This window comes from Prionailurus viverrinus, chromosome C1 (genome assembly GCF_022837055.1).
Source record: "Prionailurus viverrinus isolate Anna chromosome C1, UM_Priviv_1.0, whole genome shotgun sequence".
Classification (NCBI taxonomy): domain Eukaryota; kingdom Metazoa; phylum Chordata; class Mammalia; order Carnivora; family Felidae; genus Prionailurus; species Prionailurus viverrinus.
The window spans coordinates 129,054,858-129,071,649 of NC_062568.1; the positions used below are offsets into that span (position 1 = coordinate 129,054,858).

At 38.7% G+C, this 16,792-nt stretch overlaps 1 protein-coding gene across 3 annotated transcripts in view; it reads left to right on the forward strand.

Annotated features, from left to right (window-relative positions):
* FRRS1 (ferric chelate reductase 1) overlaps positions 1 to 16,792 on the forward strand; it is a 111,896-nt gene that overhangs the window by 46,040 nt on the left and 49,064 nt on the right. Inside the window, exon 1 of one of the 3 annotated variants that reach the window (XM_047869437.1) lies at positions 12,821 to 12,848. The exons of the other annotated variants lie outside the window; for them this stretch is intronic. The gene's annotated coding sequence lies outside the window, so the exon portion shown is untranslated. Of the gene's footprint in view, positions 1 to 12,820; positions 12,849 to 16,792 lie in introns of those variants that run through there. 3 annotated transcript variants of the gene reach the window in all.

Here is a 16,792-nt window from a genome sequence, read left to right on the forward strand (position 1 = left end):
AGATCATGACCTGAGCCAACGTTGGACACTCTGAGCCACCCAGGTACCCCCAAAACTAAATATGTGTTTTAACAAATGACCTGTTGTCATTAGAAAAGCCTGTCTCAGAATCAGCTACTTATGAAGAGCTTTTCATGACGTATTTGATGCAGACAGATAAGCTCTGAGTTATAACAATGCTCCTTGCTTCCATCATTTCTACAATACTGAATTAATAAGTATTGCCAAATGATGTCACAAAGTCCACTTTTAAACTATTTATGTGCTCATGTATTGCTGGTTGGGATGAAAAAATGGTACAATCATTTTGGAAAACAATTTGGTAATTCCTTATAAGGTTAAACCTATACTTACCATGTGATATAGCAATCCTGCTCCTAGATATTCACTCAATGAAATGAAAACATTTGTGTACCCAAAAATCAGTATGTGAATTTCTTTAGTGACTCTGTTTATAATTGCTCCAAACTAGAAGCAGTCCAAATGTCCTTCAGTGGGTGAATGGATGTACAAACTATAGTACATATATACAATGGATTATTACTCATCAATAAAAAGGAACAAACTTCTGGTACACTTGAGGTTCATGGATGAACCTCAAACGTGTTATGCTAAGTGAAAGAAGCCATATACAAAAAAAATCACAAAAGCTAAGCTATAATTCCATCCATATGATGTTCTGGACAAGGCAAATCTCTAAGGAGAAAAAACACATCAGTGGTGTTAGAATTGTGTTGCCTCAAAATTCATATGTGGAAGTCCTAACTCCTAGCATCTCAGAATGTGGATAGAGTCTTTCTAGAAGTAATCAAGTTAAACTAAAGCCTTCAGGGTGGGCCCTAGCTCAATATGACCAGTGTCTTCTCTAGGCACAAAGACATACACAGAGGGAAGAGGATATAAATGAGACACAGGAAGAAGACAGCCATCTATGAGCCAAGAAGAGAGACATGGAACGATCCTTCCCTCACAATCCTCTGGAGGAAGCAATGCTGCCAACACCTTGATTGGGAACTCTAGCCTCCAGACAATGAGTTTCTGTCATTTAAGCCACCCAGTTTGAGGTACTTTGTTTGGCAGTCCCAGGGAACTAATACAAGTGGTTCTAGGGAAGGGGGTGAGGCAAGGGTTGACTGCAATGTGTCACAAAGGAACCTTCTGAGGTGATGGAAATGCTCTATGTCTTGACTGTGGTGTTTACGTGACTGACAGCATGTGTTTATCAGAAGTCACAGAATTCTATGCTAAAAAGGGAAAATATTACTCTTTGTGGAATTATACCTCCAGAAACCTGACTTGAAAATACTAACAGAGGGGCGCCTGGGTGGCTCAGTCGGTTAAACGTCCGACTTCAGCTCAGGTCACAATCTCACGGTCTGTGAGTTCGAGCCCCTCGTCGGGCTCTGGGCTGATGGTCCAGAGCCTGGAGCCTGGTTCCGATTCTGTGTCTCCCTCTCTCTCTGCTCCTTCCCCGTTCATGCTCTGTCTCTCTCTGTCTCAAAAATAAATAAACGTTAAAAAAAAAAATTAAAAAAAAAAAAAAAGAAAATACTAACAGAAAAACTAAATTAAAAAAAATCACTTTTAGGGGTGCCTGGGTGGCTCAGTCAGTTAAGTGTCTGACTCTGGCTCAGGTCATGATCTCACGGTTTGTGGTTTCAAGCCCCACATTGGACTTTGTGCTGACAGGGCAGAGACTGCTTTGGATCCACTATCTCCCTCTCTACAGAGAGGGACCGTACAGAGGACTCTACAGAGTCCCTCCCCTGCTCGTGTACTCTCTCTTTCTCTCTTTCTCAAAAAAAAAAATAAAATAAAAATAAATCACTTTTAAAATTTTATTTATTTATCTTAAAATTTTTAAATGTTTTATTTATTTTAGAGAGAGAGTGTGCGAGTGGGGAGGGACAGAGAGAGAGGAGGACAGAAGAGCTGAAGCAGACTGTACACTGAGAGCTGCAAGCTCAGTGCAGGGCTTGAACTCACACAACCTGTAAGATGACCTGAGCTGAAGTCAGACACTCAACTGACTGAGCTACCCAGGCGCCCCAAAATACCACTTTTAAAAATTAAAAATTAGAAAAGAGACCCAAGATGTATGTATATACAGAGATCTTTATACTAACACTGATCATAATAACAAAACAGAAGTAAACACAATGTCCAAAAATAGATTCTTTGAACCTAATAATTAAAAAAACACTTCAGATGACAAAATTCTTTCCCTGATGGACTTCACATTTTAGCAGATGAGATAGCTATTACATAAATGAAGGGATGTGTGTGTGTATATATATATATATATATATATATATATATATATATAGTCAGGTAGTGATAAGTTCTGTGAAGAAAAGGTAGAGTTAAAAGGAACTCTAACTAATTAATTAATTTGAGGGGGGCACAAGTGAGTGAGGGGCAGAGAGAGAGAGAATCCCATGTGGGGCAGGGAGAGAGAGAGAGAAGCAGGGCTTTCCCAGGGCTCCTGTTTTGCCTGAAGCAAGGCTCGAGCTCACCCAATGTGGGACTTGAACTCATGAACTGTGAGATCATGACCTGAAGTCATGTGCTTAATGACTGAGCTACTCAAGCACCTGAAAGCACTCTATTTTAGATCTGGTAGTGTGATGGTCGGTTTTATGTATCAACTTTACTAAGTTGTAATCCCCAGGTATTCACCCAAATATTAGTCTAGGTGTTGCTGGGAAGATATTTTGTAGACATGATTCATGTCCATAATGAATTGACTTTGAGCAAGGGAGGACATGCATGATTTAATCATCAGACAGACTTTAAAAGCAGAGGCTTCTTAAAGAATGGGAAATTCCAGCTGTGTTGGGAAATAGAAAACTTGAGATAAAATTTGTTGTCTTACAGTTAACTGTGTTATTTTAGAGTTTTACTAACCAAGGAAAGGGCCACATCTTGTATCAGATGTGCTTTTACTCTACTTTTTAAAGGGTCTGTTTCAGGGGCATCTGGGTGGCTCAGTCAGTTAAGCACCTGACTTCGGCTCAGGTCATGATCTCACGATTTGTGGATTCGAGCCGGGCATCAGGCTCTGTGTTGACAGCTCAGAGCCAGGAGCCTGCTTCAGATTCTCTCTCTCTCTCTCTCTCTCTCTCTCTCTGCCCCTCCCCCACTCATGCTCTGTCTCAAAAATAAATTTAAAAAATAATTAAAAAAAATAAAGGGTATGGTGCAGTGGTTCTCAAAGTATAGTTCATAGACCAACAATATCAGCAGTTTTCCGGCTTACCCGTCTTCCTGAATCAGAAACTCTGGAGGTGGAATTTAGTAATCTGTGTTTTAAGGAATTTACCAGGTGATGGTGATGGACATTAAAATCTGAGAACCATTGGTCTTGAGCAAAGATGGGTATAATTTCACCAATAAAGACTCCAAGACAGCAACTCTTGGGTTCTTAGGAATCATCCTGGGCTTGTTTAAGAGCAGAATTCTGCGTTCCTGTCCATAGAATCTGATCTAGTAGGTCTGAGGTGGACCCAGGAATCCATTGTAATAAGTAATTCTGATGCAGGTGGTTCACAGATGATTCTGAAAAACAGTGCTCATTGGTCAATTCTTAGTTTCCAGTATATTCAAGCTCTCAGCAACATTCATCATGATTGACCAAACCCACCTTCAGAACTGCTTTCTACACTTTGGGACTACATTTTCTACACTCTTGGTTTTCTTCCTACCTTACCATCCATTCAATCAATTTCCTTTACTGAATTTGCCTACTCTTCTCAATTTCTAAACATTAGTGTGCCCCAAGGCTCACTCTTCAGATCTTTTCTCTTTTTTAATCTTTGCTCATGCCCTAAGTGTTAATTTTGTATCTCCAGACACATCTGTCAAATAGATATTTCCACTTGGATATTTCAATGCCATCTAAAACTTAATATGTCCAACACTGAATTCTTGCTTTCCACGTTTCAGACTGGCTCCTTTCCTATATCTCACCCATCTTCCTGTCCAAGTAGACGCTACCACTTCTAATTTCTTTCTGTTTTTTGTCTCTGGATTCTGTCTCTGTCTTAAAGTTTCTTTGTCGATCAGGATTGAGTCAAGAGAAATGGTTCTGGTTGTTGCTCTCATTGTTCTTGAAGGGATGAAGTTATTAGTCATTGAGGTCAAGAATATATCCAGTGTTCTAAGAATCTTATTGCTAACTTCGTAAAAGAAAGTATCCCATTTTAGGCTTTTCGTAAAAGAAAGTATCCCATTTGGTCCACTGGGGGCAGCAGAGAGCAGTGTGTTAGATATTTAGATCCCGAGGTGGCCCCTGAGAGTGATTGGTTACTAGGCAACTCTCAAAAGCACAACTCTCATAAGCATAACTGATATGATCAGGACTCAGTTCTGCTGTTTGGCTGATGGAAGTTTAGGGAGAGTATCGAATGAGTGCAGATGTGGCTTTCAGAGTTGGGGAGCCACTGGACAGACGTGGCAGCTATCACAGAGAGACAGTTGCTCCCCTATTCTCTGTAGGGGTTAGTAAGGTTCTCTAGCGAATCTGTAAACCACTGAAAGTGTTATCTTTGTGGACTCCAGCCAGCTTGCTCAATGGGACACTTTCCAGACTGAAACCTTATCTAGCTGTCAGTGAATTAGCTCATGCTGGAAATGAACAGAAAGTTTCATTATTTCCAGACTACCCGCAGTTGTTTTTCTTCTCTTCTTTCTCTTACACATCGTATTTTTGCCTTTGTCCCTTGATACTCTGTCTCCCTCATGTAAAAAATAAACAGTGCACGAAATAAATATATAACGGTGTCTTAAATATCTGAGTTATTCTTTCACTATATGTTGTTAGGTGAAAAAATTTCAGAACAATATGAAGAGAATGATACTATTTCTATTACAAAACCAAAGCTATACATTTTTTGTTTTTTATTGTTTTTTTTGTTTTTAAAAATTTTTTAATGTTTATTTATTTTTGAGGGAGAGAGAGACAGAGTGTGAGTGGGGAGTGGGAGAGAGATGGAGACACAGAATCTGAAGCAGGCTCCAGGCTCTGAGCTGTCAGCATAGACCCCGATGTGGGGCTCAAACTCAGGAACTGAGAGATCATGACCATAGCTGAAGTCGGATGCTTAACTGACTGAGCCACCCAGGTGCGCCTACCTACTTTTGTAAGTACAGAAAACTGCATGTAAAGTCTTAGATGGAAACATGCTGAACTGATAACAATGGTTGCTTTTGGGGAAAAAAATGGAATTGAATGAAATCTTTATTGTTTCAGTTTCAGCAATTAAAATCTGTAGAAATAGTATCTATGCAATTCATAGTAATTTAAAAAGTCAGGATACAAGAAAAAATACACTAAATGTTTTGGGCCATTTTAGGGGGGATATCTGGAAAACTCTAGGGATTAGATGGTGTTCGTTCAATTTTATCCCTTTAGAAGGCCCTATTTGCCTAAGCTGGCCTACTCTTGCATAAAAAGTCACTGAAAGTTTCTGTGCTCCATTCCAGAATTAATCCGGATCAATACTTTTCGCCATTCCATTACTCCTCACCCCTGCTTTTCTTGGTTCTCTAGTTTCCTTATTTTGGCCACATATTTCAGCTTGTGTTTTCCTACTGGTTGCTTTGATTAATGAGTAGGTTTGGATTTGCTCTCCTTATTTTGATATTGTTTCATTGGCGGGATCTTATGTTTGGTATTTGCCTTCAGGTTTTATGCAACCAGAAGCTTTTGAGTGAAGGCTTTTCCTTCTGCACTCACCTTTGGGGCACTTGAGGGTAGACAAGATCCTGCTTCCTCTGGTGGAATTGAGGGCGACGATCATATTCACCTCAGTTCACTCATGGTCTGGGATTATTTTTCATTTTCAGAGCACACGATGCTGTTTCATACATTTGTTTCGTGGTTCCTGGTCCCTGAGTACTGCGACCTTATTTATTCTTACGCTTTATGTTTGTTGAATTTAAAATTCTACAATTTTGAAGGCTTGCCTAATGGACAAAAAGTGTTCTTGCAACAATGGTTAGAGCTGCCAGCTTTCATTATAAATGTCATCCTGACTGTATAATGTTTTGTGTGTAAAAGAAACCAATGACTTTTCTACGCAGTCGATAACTCTATTACTTTTCATTCTGGCTGTGGAGAGCATAGTTTCTTTTCAATATTAAGACTATGTTACATTTGTATACATTAAAGGCATTCACTTAACACAATAAGACCCAAGCCATCTTGTAAACAAATGGCATTTTAAAAAGTCATGTAGCCCAAGAGCTGCTAAACAAAATTCTCCAGTAAATTATACTATTTCTTCCTTGTTAAAACTTGGGAAATTGGGGCGCCTGGGTGGCTCAGTCGGTTAAGCGTCGGACTTTGGCTCCGGTCATGATCTTGTGGTCCGTGAGTTCAAGCCCCGTGTCAGGCTCTGTGTTGACCGCTCAGAGCCTGGAGCCTGTTTCAGATTCTGTATCTTCCTCTCTCTCTGACTCTCCCCTGTTTATGCTCTGTCTCTCTCTGTCTCAAAAATAAATAAACGTTTAAAAAAAAAAACTTGGGAAATTTTTTAAAAAAAACCTAATTTATTACTGAATAGGACTAGGTTATTACTTAATAGATGCTATATTCTTCCTTTCCTTGGTTCCTTCTTAGTTTCTTTTCTTATTTGCTTTAATTGATTTAATAACAGGTATGGTAGAAACTTGAATATAGTATAACCCTAATTGATAGAAAATAGTAGAAGCCACTGATTGTAATTACCAAGACTTTTATCTTTATATCGTGTCTCTAGATGATTAACAGAGATTCTATTAATGATTTGATAAAGCTGAATCAAACTTTTAATATTTTACTTTGATCAGTGGAACCATCTCTGGCACATAATTACAGAGCATTAATATTGTCTTAGAGTAAATTAAAATGCTATAAAAGAAAATCATGTAATTAAAGAGAATGAAGAATGTCTTCCATGCTTTCATTATAATCAATACTCTGCCCTTAAAATGAACTGAAATTCAAATCAAGTTTGGAAAGGGATACGCTTTCTAGTATCCATCTTTCTACCATTAAATTAAGGTGAGATATTTAACATAGATTTTTTTAGTTCCTAAAAAAAGGAATTGAAAGTAATGACATAGTCCCTATCTCAGTGACTGCTTATAGTTAGTGTGGATTTTCATCCATTGGTATTGACCACTTGGTGTAGTGTATTGGGAAGGATCTGAGGCCATGTCCAGTTTAGCAGTGAAGAGTATTATAAGCAATGGTGATGGCTGCTTGAGTGTGTCAATGGCATCTTAGGTAATGTGTATTTCTTCACTCTAACATAAGACAGTAAAAGTAATGTCATGAGCAGGTTTTCAAGATCATTCTGGTGTCAGTGTGATGAGATATTATTTCATGAAAACATCACAAAAACCCTACTTCTGTATCATTACCTTCTTTATGCAAATGAAGAAAGTGAGATTAGGGGGTTAAGTAACTTGCCTGAAGTTGAACAGCTATTAAAGAGCAGAGCTGGGATTTCAACCAAAGTGGGCCAGACTTCAGAGACTATGACAGTTTTGCTTGGTCATATAGCCATTTTATAATGGAGGAACTTATATTAGTTCTGATTATCAGAAAAGTTTCATGGATGAATTGGGACTTTTTCTAAACCTTGAAGAATGTGTGGTGTTTAATACTTGGAAAGAAATGAGATAAGGGAACAGCATTAGCAAATGTGGAAACATAAGAATGAGTCTTTGCATTTAATGGGGTGATTTAATCAGCAGTACCTGGTGGGAAAGCAATGAAGGTGTGGCCTGGTGACAGAGTGCTTTATTTTTATTATTTTTGTTTTTTTATTTATTAAAAAACATTTTTTTTTTGAAAGACAGAGACAGAGTATGAGTAGGGGAGGGGCAGAGAGAGAGGGAGACACAGAATCTGAAGCAGGCTCCAGTGTCCAAGCTCCGAGGTGTCAGCACAGAGCCTGATGAAGGGCTTGAACTCACGGACCAGACCGTGAGATCACGACCTGAGCTGAAGTCAGAGGCCTAGCCAGTTGAGCCACCCTGGTGCCCCCCCCCCCACCCGTTTTATTTTTTCAGAGTGCTTTGAATGTCTGAAAGAGTATGGATTTAACTCTATAAGCAACGGTACGTCACAGAACATTATTGATAAAAGCGATGCTTTAGGAAGATTGATCTAATGTTGGACTATTGTCAGCAGGATTCATGAAGGTCATGAGAGAGGAAGCAGGATAGATTAGTTAGAAGGTTACTACTATGGTCCAGAGAATTTGAGCATAGATCATTATAGTGCACATATTTTATTGAACTGTTAAAATTTTTTTTTAATGTTTATTTTTGAGAGAGAGAGCAGAGTGTGAGTGGGGGAGGAGCAGAGAGAGAGAGAGAGGGAGACACAGAATCTGAAGCAGGCCCCGGGTTCTGAGCTGTGAGCACAGAGCCTGATGGGGGGGCTCAACCCACAAACTGTGAGATCATGACCCCAGCTGAAGTCAGATGCTTAACTGACTGAGCCACCCAGCGCCCTGAACAATTTTTATGTTTAGACATTGAACTAAGCAATTTTATCTCAGCTAATTCTCACACTATTATGAGGAAAGTATTATGATCTTCATTTATGATAGAGGTCTAGATCACAAAGTTTAGTGGTGGAGCTGATCTTCAAATCCTGGGTGGTCTGATTCCAGACCACCATGTTCCTCTGCTTAGAATAAATAAGTACGAAGGCCTACATGTGAGTGTTCAGAAAGGAGGAGATGATAATTGACTTGGGGAGATATTAAAAGCAATTGCTTTCAACATTTTGGGCTACTGCCCACAGTAAGAAATCAGAAACTCAGGACATTTCTACTCACAGATGTAATCCGAATAGCCTCATGAAACAGCATTTATTTACCCTTATCATATGTAATGCACTCTCTTTTTTTCTATGCTATTTTATTAACATTTTTCTGATTGTTACCCACTAAAGATTTTATAATCCATTAATAAATGGATTGTGGCTCCAAACTGAAAAACTCTGAGCTATAAAATATGAAAGAGACAAAAAGTTGAAACTCATCTCTAGGTTTTGCTTGAGTGTTGAAGAGAATGGGTACCACTGCCTGATAAAAATACAGGAGAAACTGGAAAGAGGAGTTGATTGTTTCCTGCAGCTGCTATAACAAATGATCACAACAAATTTATTCTCTTACAGTTCCGGAAGCCAGAAGTCCAAAATCAGTAGCACTGGGCCAAAGTCAAGGTATTGGCAGAAACACTTTCTCCAGAAGCTCTAGTTGAGAATCTTTTCCTGCTGTCTTCCTGCTTCTGGTGGCTACAGGCATTCTTTGGCCTGTGGCTGCATTACCCCAATGTTTACCTCCATGGTCACATTGTCTTCCTTTGTGTGTAATCTCCTCTGCTTCTTCTTTTAAGGATACTTATGATTGCAGTTAGGGCACACCTGGATAACCCAGGATAATCTTTTTTTCTCAAGATTCTTAATCCAATGACATCTGGAAAGCAATGAGAACTGCATGTCTACAGAAATGTGGGTTTATCAAGTAATTATGCCCCTTCCTTTTTTTCTTCCTTCCTCCTTCCCTCCCTCCTTCCTTCCTTCCTTCCTTCCTTCCTTCCTTCCTTCCTTCCTTATCTCCCCCACCCCTCTTTCTTTCTTTTGTTCTTTCTTTATTACCCACCTAAGAAATCACAATATATTAGACATAGAGCCACTTTGTACAAACATAGGGTAGTGCCTAGCCCAGTATTTGCCATATATTAAGTGTTTGATAAATACTTGTGGAATAATTGTGATAATTTCGTTAATTCTCATTCTGAAAAATTAGTCTTTTTCTGGACCATTATGTGTCTCTTTCTAGTCATCAGAAACCTGCTTTCACAGTTTGGCAGACCTTAGAGAATATATGGTTTTGGTTGTAACCCCTCATTTTTACTTTTGAGGTAACAAAAACAGAGGAAAAGTGATGGCAGTGGAGATAAAGAGAGGATGAATTTGGATAAGATTGACAAAATTAAAGGGCACGTGATAATGGGTCCATTTTAAATGGTGGGTTTTGGATTTATTGATTTGAAGCAGGGTCTAATCAATTGGGGATGTTCTGCGTGAATCCTGTGTTTTATGAAATGCTGAGTATAATAGGAAAGGCAAGGTTATGTTTGGTCCATCAGACATCATTTAGATTTGGCAGTGAGGCTCAGGGCAGAGAGCTAGTAGCTGTGGCTTAGAACCCTGCCTTGCCACTTTTCTCTGCCTGGTTTTGGGCAATTTACTTAGCCAAGCATGTCCTTAACATTCTCAGCAGTAGAATGTCTGTAATACTGTAATACCTTTCACCTACAGTTCTTGTGAGACTTAGGATAATACATGTGCTTTGGTCAAAATGAGTGCTCAGTAAATGCTAATTCTCATTCTTGCTGTACTTTATTTGCCTTATTCATTCTCATTCTTTCATGAGTATACCCTGGAGTTTTCCAGTGGCTACATGATGTGTTGTAAGATACTGCAACAGACTGAATACAGAAGAAGATATGAGACTCCAGCAGTCTTCTGTTAAGCCAGGCACTAAAGAGATTTGCAAAAATTAAACAATACGACTCCACTCACTAAACTCTTCTTTTTGGAAAGCAGTCAGAAAGGCACTGGTTAAAAAAAAAAAAAAAAAACACAAAACTATATTAATATTTAATGAGTTTGTTTTGTTATTTAAAAATGAATTTGTGGGGGCGCCTGGGTGGTGCAGTCGGTTAAGCGTCCGGCTTCAGCCAGGTCACGATCTCGCGGTCCGTGAGTTCGAGCCCCACGTCAGGCTCTGGGCTGATGGCTCAGAGCCTGGAGCCTGTTTCCGATTCTGTGTGTCCCTCTCTCTCTGCCCCTCCCCCGTTCATGCTCTGTCTCTCTCTGTCCCAAAAATAAATAAACGTTGAAAAAAAAAATTTAAAAATGAATTTGTGGGTATTTAAATATTTCTCGCTTAAAAATTTTAATACATATAGATATTGATAGATATCACCTACATAAACAAATATCTCTTTGGGGTCCACAATGATTTTTAAAAAGTTGTAAAGGAGTCTGGACTGAAAATTTGAGAACCACCAATTTAGAGGCATGAGAATGGGATCCAATACGATAGTGTCAACTCAGAGTCCAAGCTCCATTGAACATCTTACTAAATTTGGTTCCTTTTGTGACAGCTAACAAGTAGCTAATGAAGAAAAAGCTGGCTAGAGGTGAACTGCTGGCAGGGAGTGATAAGGGGAATTGTAGCTGGGGACTTTGGGGGAAATGATAGCCTGGAAAAGGGTGCTTTTAGATAGAGCCAAGCCTCTCTATTCAGTTCTTCCCACTACTGTTTATTTTTCTTCTCCATGTTTTTATTTAAGTTCCAGTTAGTTAACATACGATGTAATATTAGTTTCAGGTGTAGAATTTAGTGATTCAACACTTCCATACAACACCCTGTGCTCATCACAAGTGCCTGCCTTAATCCCCATTACCTATTTCACCCATCCCCCTGCCCACCTGGTAACCCATCCCCCTGCCCACCTGGTAACCCTCAGTCTGTTTCCTGGTTTGCCCCTTTTTCTCCCCCCCCCCCCCCCCCCGCCCCCCCAGGTTCATCTGTTTAAGAGTGCTTTAGGATAAAAGATTATGATAATATATTCTAAGAATTACTTGTTTTATAAATTCTTTAAATCATGCTTTTGGCATGCAGAGTGTCCCCCAGGGACTATTTCTGGAAAAGGTTTAAGTATAACTGCAGAAAGCTATGTCATCGCCTGAAGCTTTATATGGAAGGACTGAAACTTGACTTGACTGAGTGTGCTTCTGTTCATATTCCATGCAGCTTTAGGATAGAAAACCAGCTCTGTGGCATCTTTATTTAAAGTGTCTATCTAAAATCCTGTAAAGAGGTTTTTTGGTAATTGTGAGTAGTTCTTAAGGAGAAAGATTAAAGTGATCGTGTTCTTTCCCCTCTCTCCACTTAAAATGGTTTTAGAGATTTTAGTCGTGTTGATTGCCAACCAGTGATCACAGGTTAAGGTGTATATGACACCATTTATTTTCCAGTCTGACTTGTGAGTTATAGTCTGTGCTGGAATGTTTAATATTTTCAGATTCATTGTTTTTTCCTAGCCCTAAAAATTTTCTTTTTCAAAAAAAAAAATCTTATGCAAAACAAAGATTAAATGCTTAAAAAGAAATGAAAATGGAACCCCTAAGTTTCAGAGTGAATTTTGCAAAATAAAATAATTCTTTTGCATTATGTCATTTACACTTTCCAAGGTTTCAGTTCTATGCTGTCTGATTCTTTGCACCTTTTGTAGTTAGTTGAAATAGTTTGCTAATTACTGTTATGCCTTAGATAGGGTTGCCAGAAAAAATAGAGTAAATTTGTATTTCAGAAAAACAATGAATCATTTATTAGTATAATTACTTTCCCCAAACTGCATAGAACAATATTTATATTGGTTGTTTATCTGAAATTGAGTGTAAGCAGGCATCCTATATTTTAATTTGCTAAACTTGGCAACCCTACCTAGGCATAACTAGGTTCTTTTGTTTGTCTTAGAGTATATGGAACAGGTATTTTCAAATGGTTTTGTAGTTAAAGGCAAATACATAATTTTCTCAATGAAATAACTATTACTTGGCCAAAAGTGTTCTTATATGTAAAACAGAACCCTTAATTCTCAGAAATGGAGTCCAAAAATTAGTTCTCGTCTTGCAAATCAAGTTTTACAGCTTAGTTTAGCTTGGGAAACTTTCTGGTTACTGGGTGAGCTAGCTCCACCCAGCTGCTGAAGTGAGATACAAATTGTAACAAAACCGGAAGTTGGCTAGGTTGCCTTCGCTTCTCAAGGTAAGTGTCGCCTTCTGTTCTCTCTAAGTCAGAGCTCTCCGCAAAGCGTTTAAAAATTGAAGCCAGCTAAGGCAACAGTACTGGAGAGCAGGCGCCATGGATCATGGGGGCAGTCGGCGACGCAGAATGAACGCTTTAACAAATTATGTTCTGGACTTGTATTGAGTTAATGAGGGTGCACAAACAAGTTAGGTTAGTAATATGTCCCGTGACTTTGACTAACGAGCTTTAATCCCAGAAAAGGGAGATTGTAAGTAGAGTCGTGCTTGGGATCCTGAAAAGCTTGGACTGTATTCATGCACACGTGTTTTCTTTCTTTCTTTTTTGAAAAGTTGAAACTGTCGGAACTCCCTTTTATATTTAAACCTAATGGGATAATTACCTGTATGCAGATTATTCAGAGCCTTACTTCGTTTTTAAAGTGTGTTTTAAACTAGAAATTTTAGCTCCCCCGACCCCTGGTGTGCCTTTAGAATTTAAGAAAGGCTCTAAGGGTGGCAAGGTGTTACCTCTGCCCCGCCCCGCCCCCTCCCCCCTTTTTGTATCTTGTCAGTGCTTGCCTAGGGGCAAAGGAGATTTTTCAATTTGTAAATACATTATTCAGGGATATTTCTTTACAGAGCTGAACTTTTGAGCTTCAGGTAATTTCTTTTAATTCCGAATTAAGAGAAAAAGTGTAAAGATTTGAGTACTGTACAGAGATGGAGGCTAAATTTTGGTTTATTGATTTATTGAAAACAATGAGCTAGACTTTTTAGAGGATAGTTTTGTTTGAAGGGATGAGTTCTAGTAAGTTGTTTAATAACCCAACATGTTGATTCTTTTGGCCAACTGTAGCTTCTGTTTCACACGTGTCCATTTAGGTAATGTCCGATTCTCTGGAAATCACACTGTACAAGTGCTGTTTTCAAGGTACACTGTTAGTGTGACAGGAGATCAACACGCGGGACACCTCTGGCCATAGGACAAGTCACCAGTTGGGGCAGGGGTGATAAATTTTTTTATCAGCAAAATCAAAGCTTCTGGAGGTTCTGAAAAGAGAACAGTTACTTGAGGTTGGCAGAAATAGGCAAGACCCCATGGAAAGAAGGAGGTTTTAATGGAAGACCTGGTTTATGGTGGCCAAGTGTGCGAGATGTTTCATACGTATTACTTTATTTAATCTTCACAAAGCACCTTGATGTTGGTTGCATTTTTTCTAGTAAAATGAGAAAACTAAAGCCTGGTAAGGTTAAATAATTCGCTCACGGTCACTAAGGTGGTGCCTGCTGGGTTAAAACCGGCAGCTGGATTCTTCAAACGATGGTGATTTCAATGTCCCTAGTGTTCACTGGATCATAGGAGACAGTAGTTGATGGCTTTGCAAATGGACCTTGAAAGAGGGGACGAGGTTTTATTTACCAAAACAAAACCAAGCAAAAACTGTAAAAGTAACATAGAATGTTTGAAAATAGATAAAGCTTTAGCTTTATTTTTTTAGAAAAAAGCTAAACAATTTTCTGGTATTTCTTTACAGTCTTTATATATCCCATGTTTTATAGTTACAAATTATAATTTTTTATTATATTTAAAGCGCTACATGCTTTAAAAATTTTAAATTATTTTATATTATATATTTTCATATTATATATTTTTGTAATTTTTATGTTATAAACACCCTTTTCAAAAAAAAAGAACAATACAAAGAGGATTAAAAAAGAGGAAGTCCACTTCTCTTCCCCTATTGAGAACACTCTCCTGGTGATAACCACTATTGAGAAAGGTTAAAGTGTGGAATAGAAGTTTTTTTTTTTTTTCCTTTTCCCTTTAACTTTTAAGTGATATATCTTTCAGTATACTAAATATCATTTTGCAATCTGCTTGTTTTCATTCCTCGGTGTGGCATGAGCATGTTTCCACTTAAGTACATGCAGATTCATGTCTTAGGGTTTTTGTGAAAGGAGTTGATACTTGCAAGCACTTAAAGGAATGCCTAGCTCCCATAAAGCACACAGTAATTATTGGCTGTTATATTTGTCATTGACTATTCTATTTCATTCTTTTAAGTGAGTATGAAGTATCCTATAGTTTGGATGTAGCATAGTTCATTTTTGTAACCACCTAGATTTTTGCCATTTTCCAAATAATTTTAGCGTAATTGTGCGAGTTTTTCTGTAGGATAATTCCTGGAATTGAAATTCCTAGGTCAGAGGTTAAACATAGCTTAGTAGGATACTGTTAAATTTCCTCCAAAAATATTGTGACAGTTTACACTCTTCATTGTGTATGAGTGTGCTCATTTTTCTATATCCGTGTTGATACTGGAAATTATGTCTTTTGGATTTTCCATGAAATGATAGGCAATGAATTTTTTTTTTTTTTTTTACATAAAAGGTATAGTGTACAGAGATTTTTGTATCTTATTCTTTCCCATGTAACATGTATGTAACTTCCACATGAGGAGGAATTTGGCAGATGAAATAGGTCCCAGTTAGAAGGCAGGACATGGGGAGAAAGAAAGAGTGTTGCTTCTTCCTGGAATAAGTATACGTGGTACCTTGTCACTAGAGCATGGGAGAATAAAATCCTTGAAATTGGGTTGTGCTTTGGGAAAATGATCTTGTGGTGTTGTTTAGGACAATCAGAATGGCGATACAGAAACAGGGAGGGCAATTGAGAGTGTTTCATTAATTTGGTGACAGGTGATGAAGGCTTTGTGCTTTGGTGATGGCGGAATGGAAAGTAGCAGGCAGATATAATATAATAGAGAGAAAGTCAAAGAGAGATGCAGAAGGGGTAGGTAGGAGAGTGGAAGGGTGGAAGAAGAATCTGCAGAGCTTGCTTGGAAATTGGGGTCCAAAAGAGTGGCGTCAAATCTTGAGAATATGGGGTGTGAAGTCTTAGTGACTAGAAATGTGTTGCCAGGCCTCCATCAGAATAGGGAAGTCAGATGCAAAAACTAGTCTGGAGGAAAAAATGATGAATTTCATTGCAGACCAGTTGAGCTTATTGTCATCCAAACAGAAATCTATATACAGTTGTAAGTATGAATCAAAGCATTGAGGAGATGTAGGGGGGGGTAATTGGAAGATTTGAGAAACATCCTAGTGATAAAAATTGAGGCCATGGAAGTGATGAGCTTGCAGAGAAATGTGGGAGGCCAAGGTAAAAAGTCTTGGGAATGGATATATTCATGTATGAGGCATGGAGAGGAACCAGACTTAACAGTATTGTTTACAATGACTATTTCTAACATTTGACCTTGGATCTAAATAGGGCTAATGTCCCTCAAAAGTCCACGATCACTTTTTTCTTTCTACCTTTGGTTCTTTTATTGCTCCCATTCAAATTGTGCTCATTTTGAACCCCTTTTTTTTTTTTTAATTTTTTTTTTCAATGCTTTTTATTTATTTTTGGGACAGAGAGAGACAGAGCATGAACGGGGGAGGGGCAGAGAGAGAGGGAGACACAGAATCAGAAACAGGCTCCAGGCTCTGAGCCATCAGCCCAGAGCCCGACGCGGGGCTCGAACTCACGGACCGCGAGATCGTGACCTGGCTGAAGTCGGACGCTTAACCGACTGCGCCACCCAGGCGCCCCGAACCCCTTTTTCTCCATTGTTACCTACCATGTCAGCCTTAAAGGTCTGATCTGAATCTGTGGATGGCTTATTGGTTAAAACCTCAGAAGCCAGATCAGAGACCATACTTTTCATCACTCATTTGCTGCAACTCTGACAAATGTCTTAATCAGTGCCCTATTTTACAATGTGGGGACAATAATACCCCTCATACCTTCCTGTGTTGCTTTGAGGAAGGCATGCTAAGTACCTGACATGATTCCTGACATGTTGTAAGCCCCTGGCAATTGTTAGCTCTTCTATTCTTATTTTCTCCCATACCTCTAAATTTCTATAATGAAATGCATTTTTTTTTTTTTTACTATTCTACCTTGTGTGATCTGAG